Below are 18,277 nucleotides of genomic sequence, written 5' to 3' on the forward strand. Positions count from 1 at the left end.
AAAGACCCTAGGAGAAAGGGTGAAGGGTGATAACAGTTAGCACTCCATCCAGGAGCAGGGAAGGAGGAGGGAACATCACTACTTTGGTCTGTAAGGGTAGGCCAGATGAGCCAGCCCTGATCAGACTGTGTGACCTACTCCCAAGCCTTGCCTGTGCAAAGAGTGGGTGTTACTCTTTATTCAGCAGGGCTCACGGCCTCCATTTCCAGACAGTTCCTAGGACGTGGGTGTGCACGGCTTTAGCATCAGTCTGGCAGATGCACTCTCTACTGACCTGGTGCTCAAAAGTGCAATTCTTGCTTTTCACAGTTCATGTCTAGGCACTGCATATTTTGGAAGGGCATCACCACTAATCAACCTTTACTCCACCTTCATAAAGTCTTGCAGTATTCCATGTCCTTACTTTTTTTTTCCCAATAAACTTCTTGAAGCCTTCCAGTATTCTGACCCAGCTTTTCTCCTTCACTGCTTCTGCAGCTTCAGCAATGATTCTCCTGGTCAAAATGGCGACCGGCTGCATGCTAAAGCTTTCACTGCACCTGCACCATTCACACCTCAGCCCTTCTCCTCACCGAGGAACAGGACTCAAAGGCTGAACCTCAGGGCATTCAGAAACAATTTGGAGGCGGTTGTGGAAATGATTGTTGGGAATGCGTTTTCAAGCGAGGGAGTGCGTGTGAGGAGCTGCAATAGCTGAAACAGTGACTTCAAGTATCACTTACATTCATGTGTTGCGAATTTGCTCCATAGAAAATGTCATTTTAACGCAAAGATTTTGGGAGTGTGAACAACGTAGACCCCAGACTGTCATAATACACTTAATATGTGAAGTATTTATATGGAATCCTAAGTTTAGTGGGTAAATAAGCATGTATCTTTAAATTAATTCAATCCAGCGCAATACAACTGCCCTGAATCTGGTGCTATTTGTAATGAGCCCCGAACACTTTATAAAAACAATAAATTAACCGAAAGAACCGCCGTGCCAGCCCCAGGAGCTGACAGGGCCACAGCGGCGGCGCGGTGCCGCTCTGCCGAGCGCCATCTTGTGGCCGCCCGCCTGACGGGCCTGGTGGCGCCCCGTGCCCCGCGGAGGTACGGGCCGCGGTGCCTGCCGGGAGCGGCAGCCATGTCGCGCACCACAGGCCGTGGGAAGGGTGAGGAGGGGCCTCGCCACCGGCTCCTCCCCCTTGTCCCCGTCCGTCATTCATTCCCTCCTTACATGTGCCTGTCCTACTGTAATCAGACTAGGTAAGAGCTAAAGCACTTCATGGGTGTTAGATGTTTACCTTCTTTTCATCTTTTGAGTGTGTTGTGCCAAATAGTCTGCTGCTGCCAGGCAGCCTGGTGCCACTGGAGCTGTGGGGCATGTGTAGTGCCTCATGCCAACCGCTGATCTGGTAACACTGGCTTTCAGGGTTGGTTTTTTTGTGGCAACATTTTCCCCTGTACCTGTGCACGCACCTCTTGTTCTTCTCAGAAGTAAGTGTTTTTCTAAAAGATATGCCATTTAAGTTCCACATCATGAGAATTGGCAAACCTATTGTCTGTAGAGAAACGCTTGTAGGAGTAGGAGTTATTATAAATCACACAGTTACTCTGAAGGAGTATAAATAGAGAAAACAGCAAAAGACTTAAAATTTTTATTTGGGGCACAAAGAGCACAGAAGGGAAAGTTTCAAAGGGTTACAAATACCAATGGAAAATCATTAGAGAGGTTAAAAAAAAGTATTGGTTTTATCATACCTTGAATGCAAGACCCTTACTAATCTATAATAAGAGTTCTCAGAATATCGTGTGGCCCTGCGAAAATGCAACCATTTTCTCCTTAGGTGTGGAAGGGCTGTGGTGTATCTTTGTTCCATTTCCTATTTGGTGGGCGTTGTTTGTTTCCTGATGCAGGTCTCTGGAGCAGGTGAGGAAGAAGTCATGATACCACTGCTCCACAGGGCAGTGTTGTCCTGTGTTGCCAGTGTTGTATGAAGTTAGTTGTAAAGTTACGATGACAGTCTTGACAGGTGATGCTTTCATAGCAACCCAATGTTCTGCAGTCTTTTGAGAAATTAAATACCTTAAATTTTTTTTTGTTTTTTAAAAAGTAAGTTCCCGTGTGTGTAGCAACAAGGTTAGAAACGCTACTGAAGTATACCCCTCAATGGCTGGAGTGCCAGAAGACCCAGCCAGCCATTGTTTGTTTTTCAGTCCCGTAATTAGGATAATATTGGACTGGGGAAGGGGTCTGACTTTTGATTTTGTAATTCCTTGGGTTTGCAATACTACCTGACACTGGACTGTATCCTAGTGTAGTAGCTCTGTGTGTGGACAGGAGCGTCATGCATGTGAGAACATGCTGCAGCTCACAGTGGCGTGAGGCTCCTGGCCACCTGATGATAGTACCTTCCTTCACAGGAAGTGGCAGCCCCTCCAAGTCTCCAGACTTCTGAAGCCAGGAGCCACTGCCTGTCATGGACACTCCTCTCAAATCACGAGGGCTCACACTTCTGTCCTTGCTTTGTGCCATTCATAAACTGCCCATATGCTGTTCCTTCCCTCCTGTAGGCTGCTGACCCTTGAAGTAACAGATTTGCTGAGGTGTTTTTTCTCTTCTACATTGGACCTCTGAGGTACAGTCTAATTGAGAAGACAAAGTGGGCTTACTGGTTTTGTGTGGTCCTCTGTATGTACATCTACATGTATGGATGAACCAAGACTTCTGAGTATCTCACCCTCCAATAGAAACTAAATATTTGTTTAATGTCTTAGAAAGAAATTTCCTATGTCTATAGAATAGCTCTATACTACTCTGACTAGAGAACAGGGCTTTCTCTCTTGGGTTTTATAAAATGTACTCAAAATGGGGGCCAGAGAGAAAATCAATGATCAGAGACACTATATTCTGATTTACAGATAGATTAGGGATATAAATATTACAACCAATATAGATGTTTATGCATTGTATGTACTGTCTGTAGTGCCTTCATCTTATCCATAAGCCTAAATCACATCAGAGATTCCTGAGCATTCAAAAAATAGGAAATGTTACATAACTGATAAAGAATAGAAAGATTCTGAGGAATATAACTGCCGCCTTGGGTGTGTATCAAACCCATGACTGTAGAGAATGGAAAAACAAGTTCATGGAGTTCAAGATTTCTCTCCTTTGTGAAAACAAGAGCAACCTGAAAGACAGTGTAAGTTTTATAATTCAAATGGCTCAAGTGCCTTTCTCTAGGAGTTGAAGGAAAGAACATCTTATCCATACTGCTACCACTTACATGTATTTAAAAATAGACGACACAAAGACTCTGTGTATTCCTGATGTGTCTTGCACAGTGAATACAACTTTGATGGTTTATGCTGTGTCCAAAACAAAAAGAGTTCTCGTACCTTCTGCTCTAACAAAAGGTTTTGTCCAAACTGAGTGTACTTGAAAAAGAGAGGGGCAAAAGCACAACTGAAACTGAGCCATATTGTTCCCCCACTCTAATTCAGCTGAAAGAATATAAATTCCCAGCTGAAATCTTGAGACAATCAAAAAGGGATCCTTCAGTAAGACTGGATTTTTTACAGATACAGTATGTGAGGACGAATATTTTCCCCAACATTTTCTTTGTGCGGTGTCTTTTTATGTGGCTATCATGTAGATAACAGCAGGGAATTCCACTTAAGTAGATCCTTAATGGATTTAACTAATGGTTTCTTTGTGATGCTCTCAGACAGTTCTCCTGTAATGTGGATCCTCTAAATATTTAAATCCACCATTGAAGCATTTAATAGGAAGAAAGTCTCCTACCACTAGAATACAGAAAAGGCTTTCAGCTGGAAACAATACCAAACCAAAATCTGATTTGTACAACTGCATCAAGAATCTAAGCCCACTTACTCTCTGAGGCAGCTGATACAACAAGGACCTGGGGTGCCAGGTAAACAAGCAGCAGTCATTTGTATATTGAGACAATCTCTGTCCTTTCCTGTTTCTCTATATCCTCCATATTTTTGAGGGCTGTTTGTAGTGATTAATGGTTTGAGTGAACAATAAAGCTGGTAAATTAAGCTTGCTACTTACTCTTGGTATAGGGTAACTGCCTAACCCGGGGGCTCGTGGAATCTTGAAAATAATGGATGGGTTAGCCTGGGATGCTTCTCCTTGTTTCGAGTCTTTCTTCTGACACTGCCTCAAAGTAATCTTTCTTACTGTTGTATCCATTATCCTCTTATTTTATTCTTTTTACAAGTGGAGCCTGATGCTTCTACAGTTCCATAAAATATTTGAGCTGGAAGGAAAAATCTTTTAGAAATCTACTTATTGTATTGTCAAGACCCAATTTTTTCTCTCCTGTCTCTTGCTTGGGAGGAACAGTCACTTCAGAAACTAACACTGTTCTTTAAGCTGCTTAGCCATGGATTTTACCATGTTTCCCTTGCACAAAGAACAAAATCTACTGTTTTCAATCTAGATTGTTTCTGAAAATGAGAAATAATAGAAAAATAAAGGCTCCCTGTAGCTTGCATTCAATGGAACAAAAACATAGAGCTGCAATTGCCCCACAGCTGCTTTTGTGGTATATAAGATACATCCCCTACCTTTTGAATACATAGGGCTCCTCAAAAAGAATAAATTTCACTCTCAGCTAAATACATCTGTTTATTCTTCTCTGCACAGTTTGGGCAGGGAAGTTTATTTTTGCAGATGATATTAATAAATTTATAGAAATTTTCTGCAATCACTTCACAATCCATATTGTCTAAATCCATCTGTAACTTGTTCCATATCTAGCCCCTAAACATAGACACTTTTAAAATTTTACTCTCTGATATTTCTGTGATACAATTAATTTCTTCATTTCAGTCACTTGGTATTACTACATATACAAGCAGGTAAAACCATTCTGAATGCCTTTGCGCACAACCGTGGTATAAATAATACACAATACAAGCAGTAAAGTTTCTTGCTTGCTATGGAAACTGGCCATCCAGAAAGGGCATGCTGGACCAACTTACCCCAACACACACCCTCATTTGGCTGTAATGGTAAGGTTCTCTAATAAAATGAGCATGCACTTAGATTTTCCTTCTTGTTGCATCTTAGTGCTGTTAGGGATAATGCAGAACTATCAGCATGTTCCTCTCACGCTTGTACTTTATGTTGCATGGATACACTCAAAGGCTCAAATTAAAGGCTTTCTTGCTATCCTGCCTGCTGCCAGAAATGGAGTGCCTGTTTTTAAACGAAGTGCCTGATTCTTTGTTACTGTGTATCTCCTGCAGTTATGTAAACCAAAGCGAGTCAATGGAAAATGGCTGTTGGATATTAACATCTATATAAATCAGTGCAGATGCTGAACTGATAGCATTTTATATCCCCTTGCAGAGCAGAATATGACTACCCCAAGTTAAAAATGGGGTGAAATTTATTTCGGGTGAAGGAAAGCAGTAATGAGTGAGTACACAGGAACTGCTGTTACTTAGAGCCACTCAAACTTTTTTATCCAGGTGCCTGTGTATGTTATTTGCATAGTGGTTAAAAAGCACAGAATGCAAGTATTAAATTCCCGATAAAGGCCACATAGGCACCTAACTCTCATTTGTGCCTTTGAAAACGTCCTGTTTTTACCTTTTTTAAAAAATGTATTTACTTTTGAAGATGTTGCCTATTTTATCCATGAGAGCAAAGAAAGGATGTAGTACTAGTTTGAATTGGTACAGGAGCAAATGACTCCAAAAATAGCGTGATTTTTTTTTTTACAGAGGCCCATCTGTGAATTGCTGCTTTGTGCTGACCCACAATTTATGCCGCTTTTGCCCAAATCTATCAGACGAAGCTCTTTAAATAGCTTAAAAATAGTTTGTAAGTGTTATAGGCATTCAGTCAAATTAGTCACTTAGTCAAATCATCCTTTCAACTGGTGCTTTCAGCAAATGGTTAAAACAGCATTTGAGGAAGGACCAGGTGTATGATCTAATGTCTGAAAGCAGCTCATGCTCAATGACATAATCCTTAGAATAAATGTATTTTAAGTGTATGGCCAAACACAAGAGAATATCTGTCATCAAGTAGCTGGAAGTGCCACATGGTTTTTGTATCACTGCGCTTCAGCTGGAGCCACTGAGACTTGTGCAGCACTTTCAGCTCCTGAGAAAAATACCGCCTACTGCTTCAGCACTTCATGGATCCAGGGCAGATACTTTTAAGAAACCCTGAACTAGCAGAAGTAAAATCTTGCTGGATATCTTTTGTTCTAGATGGAAGAAACTCAAAATTCACAGAAATTTAAATATGCAGCTTCTAGTGGCATGTATTCAATGGGTTGTGAGACAGTGCCTCTTGCCATGTTGTGGCAGTGTAGCTAAACAGACGGAGGAGGACACCGGGAGTCCTGTGTACAGGGATCAAAGTCTGGGTCCATCAGTGGTGTACATGATACGAGGTTAATCACTTGGCCTCTTTATGCCCTGTTTCTACTAGTGTATTGGCATAATATACAATATGGACATTTGGAAGAAAAAAACTTGGAAGAAAGGAATGTTGTGGTTTAACCCCAGCTGGCAACTAAGCACCACACAGCCACTCGCTCACTCCCCCCCCCCCCCCGGTGGGATGGAGGAGAGAATCAGAAGAGTAAAAGTGAGAAAACTCATGGGTTGAGATAAAGACAGTTTAATAGGGAAAGCAAAAGCCATGCATGCAAGCAAAGCAAAACAAGGCATTCATTCACTACTTCCCATGGGCAGGCAGGTGTTCAGCCATCTCCAGGAAAGCAGGGCCCCATCATGTGTAATGGTGACTTGGGAAGACAAACACCATCACTCTGAATGTTCCCCCCTTCCTTCTTCTCCCCCCAGCTTTCTATGCTGAGCATGACGTCGTATGGTATGGAATAGCCCTTTGGCCAGTTTGGATCAACTATCTTGGCTGTGCTCCATCCCAGTTTCTTGTGCGCCTGGCAGAGCATGGGAAGCTGCAAAGTCCTTGGCTAGTGTAAACACCACTTAGCAACAACTAAAACATCAGTGTGTTATCAACACTGTTTTCAGCACAGATACAAAACATAGCCCCATACTAGCTACTATAAAGGAAATTAACTCTATCCCAGCCAAAACCAGCACAAGGAACTATACTATTACTATTACAATTACTATTACAGTTGTAGTTGTGCTCTCAGAACTCACAATCAATAATTTATCCCTCATTTAAAGATTATTCCAGATTTCTCCAAGAATTCATCTTGGACTAGCCTTCATTCTTCATCCCTACTTCTGTCTTCACTGTGAACGTGTACAGCTCTGTCATTACTGTTTTTACAGGTAACTTTTAACTGGACTCATTGTCCTTGTCTTCCTCCTTGTTCTTGCTAATCAGAGCTTGTGCTAGAGTTCCTTGCTTGTTGATATTTTTCTTTTCCTGGAGAATGGTGTGTCTCCATTTACAGTTTAAAAATTAGCACTTAAATAGAGTGTTAAATCACTTCTGGAAACTGGGCCTAAAATAAACGGTTATACTCCATGAAAAGCCACATCAACCTTTTGACCCTGCTCTTGCCTCTTTTCAGAGGCATGTTAGGAACAGCTGTGTATACAAATTGAATGTACTCTCTATCTTCAAACCCTTTACTAGGACCCATCCTAGTATTTGAGAGCTCATTGCAACTCTATGACTGTTCAAATCCATCCTCTCCTGCTAACCCTGCAACTAACTTCTCAGCTTTCTCCCGCAGTTTCCTGCCTCTCCCACAGCCATTACCATGATAATCTGCAGGTACTCCCCCTGCTCTTGCACATCACTCCCCAAGCACTCTGCATTACTCCTTTCATTGGTGAGCCCTTTGACCTTCTGTAACTTCCCCTGTTCAGCTGAACTGCTGTTAGCCAGCTAATTTTCCCAAATAGTAAAAAAAAAAAAAAGTCAAGGTAATTACACTGTTGTATTAAAATTGGGGAATTAATCATTGGACAATGATGAACCAGAGCTCAGGTCAGCATGGATTTTGCCATTTCTAGGGAGGAGGGGGACCTATGGGCTTCATTTCTCACAAGTACTGGGCAATTACACTTTTTGAAGAAGTAAACATCCTTAATTTTTCATTTGGGGAAAAAAAGGAAAGAAATTAATTGTAATAAATTCAGAATAAGAATGCAGAATGGAATCTGTCCTGTGGCCACAGTAGCAATGGTGAATATGGCTCATTCACCAATCACCTCTTCTGGCAGCAGATGACGACTGGGATTTTTCTTGCTCCTGGAGAACTGATGCTTGTGGAATGAGAGAGGACTGGGAGGCCTCATCTTGCACCAGCTAGACCCAGATTCTCAACCTAGTTCCAGAGTAAAAGGGAGAGGAAAAAGAAGGGGGAAGGAATTTTTCTGCAGCCTTTCTTCCAGGAAGGGAAGAAAAGTGCAAACAGGTGAATCCTCACAGCAGCGGGTAAAGACGGGTCTTTCCTTTTCTGCCCTGATACAGCAGTTGGATCCTTGCCTGGGATGTTCACCAGGAACCCTTCTAATGTAGTCTCCTGGTCTGGGAGGTGGCAGATAGTCTCACAGCCTGTTTTGTCATTCAGGAGTGAAGGCGCTGTTTGAGCAAAGGCTCTCAATGGCTTAGACAGGGAGGCAGGGGTAAGAAAAGACATCTTTCACACTGTCTTTATTTCTCTTGATGTGGAGTTCGTATCCTGGTGCGTTTCCATGTATATGTCCCTTGATGTCAGTGGAATTAGTGCCGGGGAGGAGCAGCAGCAGGTCCCACAGGCATGGTTGCAGGGCAAGGAAGAGATCTCCCAGGGGCCTCCTGAATTTATGAACGCAGTGGGACGGTAGATCTGAAAAGGAATACTAAATGTGAAATAGGGGGGTGGGATGTTTCAGCTCATTAGTGATTGTTAAAAATAACCATTACTCTGCAAGTGTAAACATTACTGAGTATGCCGTGCTTAAAATGAGATTGAGCAAGAGGCTTCTTCACCACCCAGTTATTATACATGGTCATCGACAGTCATTGCTTTTTAGACTGTGGCTTTCAAAGTCTGTGAAAAACACTTTATACTCCTATGTGTGTCTAAGTTGATTTCACACAGTCCAGCCCAGTTGCCATGTGCAATCATTTAGTGATTATTTTGCGTGCCTTTCTAATGTAAGACTCTTTGAGCAATGGCAGATATTTCATTGATTGCTCTTTTTGTAAAGTATCAACATTCAGCCAGTAATCAATTTATTACCAAATGTTGCTTGGAATGAGCAGCTTTCTCCCTGACAGTAATCTCATCGGTTGTGAAAAGATATGATCAGGTGACAATGAGACCTTCTCAATAACACTACAGTAAATCACACTCAATAAGAATAAAGAGTCCTGAGTAAAAATAATTCCATTTTCTATTAACAAAGTCCTTGGCAATTGGCAGCAGTGCAACAATGGCAATACTGCAGACACTGCTGGAGAAGTCAGTGATTGTTGTCCGAAACGGAAAAAGTTAGTAGGAAGCTCAGTTTAACTGAGCTTTCTACATATACTCATTTTTTACTGCTAGCTCTGACAACCTTTTCTGGGGGGTGTGTGTCCTATTTTAAAGCTTCTCTCTCTTTGTTGCTCTGAAACTGTCAGGTAAAGCTTAATCCATGGTATCTGTTAAGGCAGCTATATCCAACTTACCTCCATGATATCTAATATTTCTAATTAGATATTAGATATTTCTAATATCTAGATATTTCTGATATCTAACAATTATGCACAGAGGTACGTAGTCCTACATTTATATCTTGCAGTTAGCACTGCATTTGTTTATTTATAGTATTGTGCTGCCATTGTGTCTATTGGACAAAAGTTTCATGGCAGGAAGATCTGTGACTGTTCCAGTGTTTTCAAAAGGGAGATAGTTCCATGTTCAGCTTTCTGCTTCCTTTACTGACACCTCTCATTCTTGTTGCAGATGGTTGTTTCGGAGAGGTGCCTTGAGACGTCATGTTAGTGTGGCTGAAGAGGTTCCTAAGTCTGTCTGACCTGTCCCACAAAGGGCTCTGAAAATAGATGAGAATCTTAAAAATCATTAAATATAGTGGCTTAAGAAGATACATGATTTGTGTAGTGTAAGAACTGCACTTTACATGATGGAAGCTTTTAAAGTCTCCTTCCCTGATGCATACAATCCTTTGGAAGCCACAAACATGGCCGTACTCCATCCAAGACACAGTGTCATTGTGCCCAAGACTGGATGCTTCTTGAATGAGTTTGGTCAAGTCAGGCACTACAGTGCTTTGTTCAATTGGCTTCAGTCTTCACATGTTGATTTGAAATAAATTAGTTTGTCACAAGTGCTGGTGGACTTTAAGATAACCTCCATCATGCTGGTACGTTGGCCTCTGCCTGAGTGTGCAGATGACCTGAAATAATAATTCAAAATATTGAGAACTTCCATGTTTTTATCAATTATGGTAATCATGGCCAGTAAAGCATTAATTCTGACATTTTAAGTCTCTCAGTCATTAAGTATTACTTCTTCTGGTAAAACCACTGAAGAACAAGGATCAAATTATGAAGACCTGCACTGCCTACTGAGAGTGGCTTATACTGTGTCATGGATAGGCATGAATAGCTATTTAGGATACCAGAGAAGGCTGGGACAGGACCATACTATATTTTCCTCCATAAGCTCCCAGCTAACAAGTAACCTCAAAAAAGAAAAATGTCCTTGATGTATCAGTTCTTTAAATCAACCATCATGCTCAGGACAGGTACTTTCTCAAAACTCAGCCACCTCTATGAAATAAAATATGCAATATTATTTTAAAATAAAGAAAAAATATTTTCCTTTGCATTTCTGCAGATTTAAAATGGCTAAAGAAGTTTTCCTGAGATTTAAAACAAGTTGCCTTTGGCCACAAAGTGTGAATGGAGAGTTTTAACCCCCAAGGTGATATTTTCAAGCAAGATCTTATCAAACGGAGCTCTCATGAAAATTTTTTCCTCATCCTATCTGTTACCAATGGATGCTAGGTTTTCCTTTCATCTTCTGTATGATACCTCCCACAATTGCATCTGAGTCCATCATTAAATTCCTGATTGCTAATTAATACAAGTTATTTATTGTTATTATTAAAGAAGGGCAGGGCTGCCTTCATCTGTCTGGAGGGTCTGCCATTATATCTGCTCTGTGCATTGCTACTACAGTGGAATTGAATACGCCTCAGCTTCATGCAGATGCACTGTGTCAGAAAACATCTGCTAGCTGCTGATTTTATGCATATTACAGAGACTTTATGTACTGTTAAATGGACCACTTTTTCATTCCAAACTATAATTTTCCATGTGGCATAATTTGATCTGTCCTCACTCCAACATTTGGTTTGATCAAGTCATTTCTTCCTACCCAATATGTGTGTTGTAACTTCCTCTATGGCTCTGTATATGTGTGTGTCCTGTCTGTGAATGGAAATTACTACAGTGCTCCTGTCATGATAACATGGTGGTAGGGCAAAACATGTCGTTTTAATCAATATACTTTATTTCCATTAGCTTCTTTCATCACTGAGCTTTAGTCTAGACAACTTAGGTCTGATAATGCCAACTGCTACCCAGCTACATAGTAGAATACCATGATCAAATGCACTTTTCCAGAAGTACCAAGGATATTTACCTGGATACCAGGTTTAGAGCTTAAATGCAGCTGGTGAGGAAAAGCACGTCCTCCACACAGAACTCCCCTGTGCCTGTACACCAAACCTCAGAATGGAAGAGGCAGAGGGGCATCTCATTCGGGTCACTGCCCTTTGGGGACACATCCATCTGAGCCCTGCTGTTACCCTCCTGGGAGTCGAGCTGCAGGGCCATGGCAGCAGAGGGTGCAGGAGGCAGAAGCTGGAAAGGGCTCAAAATGGGGCAGTTTCCTCTGGGGCTGGGGCACGCTTTGCTATAAATTGTTTTGCTTCAGTTTTCTTGTACCATTTAACTTTATATCACCTACTCTCCGCTGAGAATGATGCATACTGCAATGCTGTCATTCCCCCATGGTTAAACTTGAAATTACTGCAGAGAGAGTTACCTTGTGGAGGCAGGCTGTTCATGACTGCTCTGCATGGGCTGTGGAATGATGACTCTTCGCCTGTCCATTCCTAGGAGTTCTTGAAACAACAAATCTCTTCTGTACCTGTTGAATCACAACTCGGGATTAGTACAGCTCTAATTACAACTGGGAAGACAGTACGTCTTTGGTAACCTTTGTTCGTGGTGACATTTCTAGAGGCTACAAAGAGAAAGATGTAAAGTTTGAGTAACACCTACTCATTTCTTACATATGTAAGTAGCAGGAGGAGGGGCACATACTGCTGGGGAAACATTTTTGCCAAATAAAACATCACACAGTCCTTCTTGGTATGCAGAGAACTCCATTGCTACATTAAGAAAAAAAAAGCATAGATTTTGCATATTTAGTGATTCTGGCAAGTTTGAATAAATATGGTTTATTAATAATATAAATATGGTTTATTAATAATAATAATAAAAATGCACATTTAGATAGCTCTTTTAATCTCCAAAGCACTTTATAAATACTAGTTTGTTAACTAATCCTTGCAACATCCTTGTGAGGTGGAGAATTATTATCCAAATTTTAGAGGTATATAATGGTGTGCAGTGCACCAATTTCCAGTAACTTTTTAAAAATGCACTGAGGTTTGATAGATGACCTGTATCTCTATATATCTGGAATATCATACACTGACATAAATGCATATAAAATTAATAATTTCTTATATGAAAACAGAGTAAATATATCACTTATGTATGTATAATTCTCTCCAATCCATTTTCTCAAAAAATGATCATTATCATTTAGTTGCGCTTGAGGTAACAGTCAGGGAACCCAGCAGTCATGGTGGTGGGGATACTGGGGTACAAGGTGCTAAGCTCATTTGTATGTGTGAGTGAAAAAGGCTGGTTCCTATCCCAGATATTTTGCAGTCCAAGTATATGATAAGAGACAACAGATGGATACAACAAAGAGACAGAGACATCATGAGGTTACAGTGAGAGGATTACAATTACTATAAGAAGTGGTGGTCATAGCACACCAGCTGTTTAACCGTTCTCAGATAATTGTTTAGTCATCACAACAGTGAGAGTAAGAGAATGATTTGAAGGAGAATGACAAAATGACTAGGCAGACTTTTGTAAGATCTTCTTCACATACAGAGGCAGAGGCACGGGGAAAATGCCTTGTAAGAACATGGAATGAAAAGCATTTCACCTTTGGTAAAAATGAGGTGAGAGCTAAGGATTCTAATTTACCATATGAAATCATGATGGATGAGACAGCAATAAGTACTGAAGAGAGAAACTGAAGTGAATTTGGGTCTGAAGTGAAATGCAAGGTATAGGCATGCAGTGACAGTGAAGTGAGGTGACAGGAGTGAAGTGCCAAGACAGAAGATTACAGGTGTGTTTTGATAGAGCTGTTTGGTAGAAGCTGTTGCAGTTCTAAGGCTGTAAGAGCATCTGTTTTTCAAAGTCTTCAGTGAAAACCCTGTGTTTCTTGGCTGTTGTACAGGAGGTTGCGAGGACAGTCTTCTAACACTGACTTTCTGTGGCCTCCATGACACAGACCCCAGTTCTGTGCTTTGCAGCTGTTTTAGAACTGTGCATGAGTGGCTTGCACTCTTGCTTGGTGTTCAGCTAAAACACTCACTGTGTTTGCATATGTGCCTTAAGACCCAGTTGAAACACAGAGAGGGAGTGAAGATTTACATACCACATTTGTCTCTGATCGATGTGGTCTCCATTCTTCACTGCTCATGGTAAAGCCCTCTCCACACACCACTCCCGAGGCTACAGATACTTTGCCATACTGCCATTCCAGCCCTTTCAGACAGCCTGAGCATGGTAGTTGCGCATATCCACACTGCATACCAAGGTGTAATGTAAACATACACGAGCCCGTTTTAAATGCGAAGCAGCCTCGTTGTGGTAGCGCTGAGGTCTGTGCAGATTAATCTATCCTTTGAAAAAGGCAGTAACCCTAATTTGTGTGTTATTTCCAGTGTAAGCATTTGGGCTTTGATCAAGCAATTCATGTACTTGATGGGAGTCTTTCCATTGCCTGCAGTGGGCTTTGGATTGGAACCATAATCCGGATGTCTCACATGCATATACATCCTTAATTAAAATTTTCTAAATTGCTGTTACATAGTGAGGATCCCAAACCTCCTGTGAAGTGTTTCCAGTTAAACCAGTGAAAAAAACAGGCACTCAATATCTTACCATCACAGTTAACATGAAGTACAGCAATTCTCTGTACTGAGTATTAAGAAGACAGGTGAATTATTGGTACATTGAGAACACTAAGTGAATGTCCTGACTTTTGCATGCTTGCAATTTATAAACAAAGCTGCTTTACTGTAATTTTGTCACGTTACATACATACATACATATATGCACACTCAGAAAGTTATGATCAGCTTTAAAAATAGGCTTAGAATGAAAATAATAAATCAACCTTAAATACAGCAAGTGCTTCTGCTGTAATTATATTCATTCAATTTGCCAGGCATATTTTTTAAAAACATATTAGATTGCTACACCTTTTTACCAAGAAGAGATGCATCCTGTAACAGCTGTCCATCATTAGCCACAGAACCTTTTTACACTGCCCTATACAAAAAAGCTGAAGGAGACCTCTATCAAAACCCCTCTGTTGTGCAGTAAAAGCAGTCATTCAAGATTTTAACTCATTTTATTTTTTTCAGCAGGAAATACCAGTCTGGTCTCATAGAAAGTGCTCTGACTTGGATTTATATGACCTGCTTTCTATTCCTGGCTCTGTCTCTGAGTGACCTTATGAAAGTCATTTTTATCTACTATTGTTTTTAAATGGGCAGAAAGATGTTTCCTAGCAGAATGGGCCAAACATAGGCACTTTTTTCCCATTATCCCACGTCAACAACCTATCCATGAAGAAGCTACACACCTGTACACATACAAATGCCAGTCAAGTGTTTGCCTCAAATAAGCTGCTCTGCCTCTCTCCCTCCTGCTCTCTCTCTCTTTTGTTCTTTATAGCATGAGGGAGTCACAGTGGAGTGCCTAAATAATGTTCTTTAAATATAAATAACTTGAAAAGCCTAATTACATGTACACATTTCTGCTCCGGTATGCTGAGGTGATTTCTGAAAGCAAATACAGCGTGGACCAAAGTCAGCTTCCCAAAATATTTATGGGCTTACTGTACTGCTACACCCAATACATGATAAGTATTTTTTGGAAAACTGCCTTCCCCTTTAGCGGTATAACTGTCAGACAACAGTTCATACACAGCAACATGAAGTCATAACTTGGGAGATAATCTTTTATATGCTCCTAACAATATGCTCTGAAATCCTACATTTGAAAGGTTTTAAAAACACACAATACCCCAAACCATCAAATAAGCAGTAAAAGTAACATGCAGAGCCAGACACAAAACCAGAATGAAAAAGATTTTTTATTATTCTCCTCTGTATTACCATAAATGACATGCTATATTTAATTTTACAGTGCCCCTGGACAAATCATCAAATACTTTAATAACTACACAAACATTAATATTTAAATACAAGAGATCCCCTCAGTTACTGAATAATCATAACTCTGGATTGATAGGGTACTAAATGGAAAAATCTTGTTTAGACAGTTGTAAGAGGGGGGAGGGTGTTTAATGAAACAAGTTTGATGGTCTTGTCATCATAAAACTGATAGATATTTGGCACAATTTATATCTTTGCTGAAAAGAAGTTTGAGAAATGGAACAATTGTGGTGAAGATTAATTTTCCCTTCTTCTGCTGTGAGAGCATAGTCCTTTAGGTCATTAGCAGGAACGTGTGACATAGATTGCACTTTACCCATGCAAGCCCTGTGCTGACTCTTGGAAAATGCACGTGTTAAATAGCTGCGACTTCTATATTTGTGGGATGGGCTGCCCAACTATTATCACAGCTAGCTAGACTCATTTTATGAGAGTGATGAATATAGATGGTAGAAGAGACAGCATAAGGAGTTCTGACTGTCAGTGTTTGTTAGACCTGCCCACCCGTTCTACCCACTGTCCTCAGTGGGATTTTTTTTTTAATCCAGATTTTGTATTGTCAATTCAGCCACTCTCCCAATTAAATGTTCTACCTAATAATGGAAGTTTGACTACTAAAACACAATAAGAATAGTGAATTGCAAGATATTTCTGATCCCTTCAGCACCAAAAAAAAAAAAAAAGAGGCGACTGAAAGACTTCTCAGTCAAACTCACTCACAATAAACGTCTCAACAGAAAGTCTGAAACTTCACTAGACTTTTAGGTCTCCAGATCTGGGACTATGTTCATGCATGTGTACTATGTGTCAGTAAGCACACATGACACTAAGCTCACGGTAACATTTGTTCATTACTGGACAAAGGCTAGGCTTTTATTTGTATCAGAACGTATTCTGCTTGGGTGCCACAGCATTTGTAGCTAAATGAAATGCTTATGGATTGGGTAGTGGGCTGCATTCACTTACCAGTTCCTTATATTGTTTGCCTTCATGCCTGTTTACAGGAGAGTCTGTCTTTGCAACTCACCTTAACATTTTCTTTTCCATTTTGGGGTACCTACTCAAACTCTGTACTTTTCAGATTTCATTCTTCTTCTGTGCTTTCAAGCTCCATGGAGATAATATAGCTCTGGCTATATTATGTTTCTTGGTCTCTTCTCAACTGGGAAATACCCCTTTGAGGGAAGTTCAGGGGAAAACATGGATGCCTTTACACTCTAGCTTCAAGGGAACAGAGAGAGGGGAACTGGCATAGAGACATAAGGCCTCTGAATTATAGGTCATGGCCTGTGGGCTCATAAACCCTGGAAGCAATACCATTAGAGTACTCCTCCAGATGTGGACAGCTGACAAAATTATGAAGGCTGCACCCAGGCCACTTATGATGAACTAATTAAATATCTTGCTCCATTTAAAAAGTGAAGTGTAGAAGAATCCAGAGCTGTCTCTAAATCACCTACTCAGTGCCCTGTCAAGCTTCTACAGTGGTAGGAAAGGTGAGCAGAAGAAAAAAGACAATAGGGCAAAACTAAAGGGCTAAGACTGATGGAAGTTTCTGTGCTAGGAAAAAATGGGTGTTGTCACCACAGCCTAATGAAAACCAAAATACTATGGAAACTCCAAAGCTACAGACCTGGAATCAGAGCAAAGAAGGTTAAAATAGCATAAGAAGTTAGCATGAACACTGCTGCATAGAGCTGAGCAAATCTTTAAATAAGTAATTCTATCTGTCTTGGCTTTATATACTCAATCATAATTTATCATTCAGTTCTTGTAACTTCATTTATTTTTTCCCTTTTCCTTGTTACAAGATAGCAATAAAACAGGAAGAAGTTGGAACTGAGTTCTCGATATCAAGAAAAGGGCTGATTACTGGCTGAGACTGATGCTGGGCTTGGGCTGCCTCCACCTCTGCTGCTGCAGTAGTAATGCATGCTCCCTTGAGAGGACAGATTTAGCCACTGAGCGCAACCTCTTTTTCAGGAGAAGAAAATGTAAAGAGACAGCAGTTTCTAGCAATAAAATAAAAACCAAAACAACATAAAGCATTTCTCTCCCAGTCATTTCTCTCTCCCTCATTTCAGCTTTTCTTGAAATGGACAACCCATGCCCATTGATGAGATTTTGAGCTGTTCATGATTATCTGCAGTGCTTGAGAGAAAAGCTGATTTTGCACTTACATGTGAACAAAAGAAAATACATTTTTGCCTTTTTACTTCATTCCAAAAATCTACCTGAAACATGCCTAGAAACTAGAAATACATTCTTGTAGATGAATCTCATTTGAAGACATTGAAACACTGGTGAGGAATGAAATTCTACAAAACTGTATTACTTCATGATAAAATTGTGAATGCAATGTACTGGAATGAGTAACTGAACTCCCCAAATTGCAGTGTGATTTCTCCCTTCCCCTGTATGCGCACAGGTGTTTGTATTTTTGTACAGGCAGAGAGCAACAGAAAGCTACTGTAAAAGGATGTTTTAGTGAACTCTTTCAATTTATTGTTAACAACATTTTTTTTAGATGCACACACATTTTTCTCATTGACAAGCATCTTCTTTCCAAGAAATCTTCGAAGTCCCACAATTTGAAGGTTAGAGTGGCTTTTCTGTATCACTTAACTGTGCTAATTGCTTCCTATTCCTTGACAGAAACAAGAGATAAGAAACTATTTTGTAAAACTATATTTTGATCAGCTGAAGTAATTTCTGGGGCTAGACATAGTCCCAA

The sequence above is a fragment of the Ciconia boyciana genome, chromosome 3, assembly GCF_034638445.1.
Source record: "Ciconia boyciana chromosome 3, ASM3463844v1, whole genome shotgun sequence".
NCBI lineage: Eukaryota > Metazoa > Chordata > Aves > Ciconiiformes > Ciconiidae > Ciconia > Ciconia boyciana.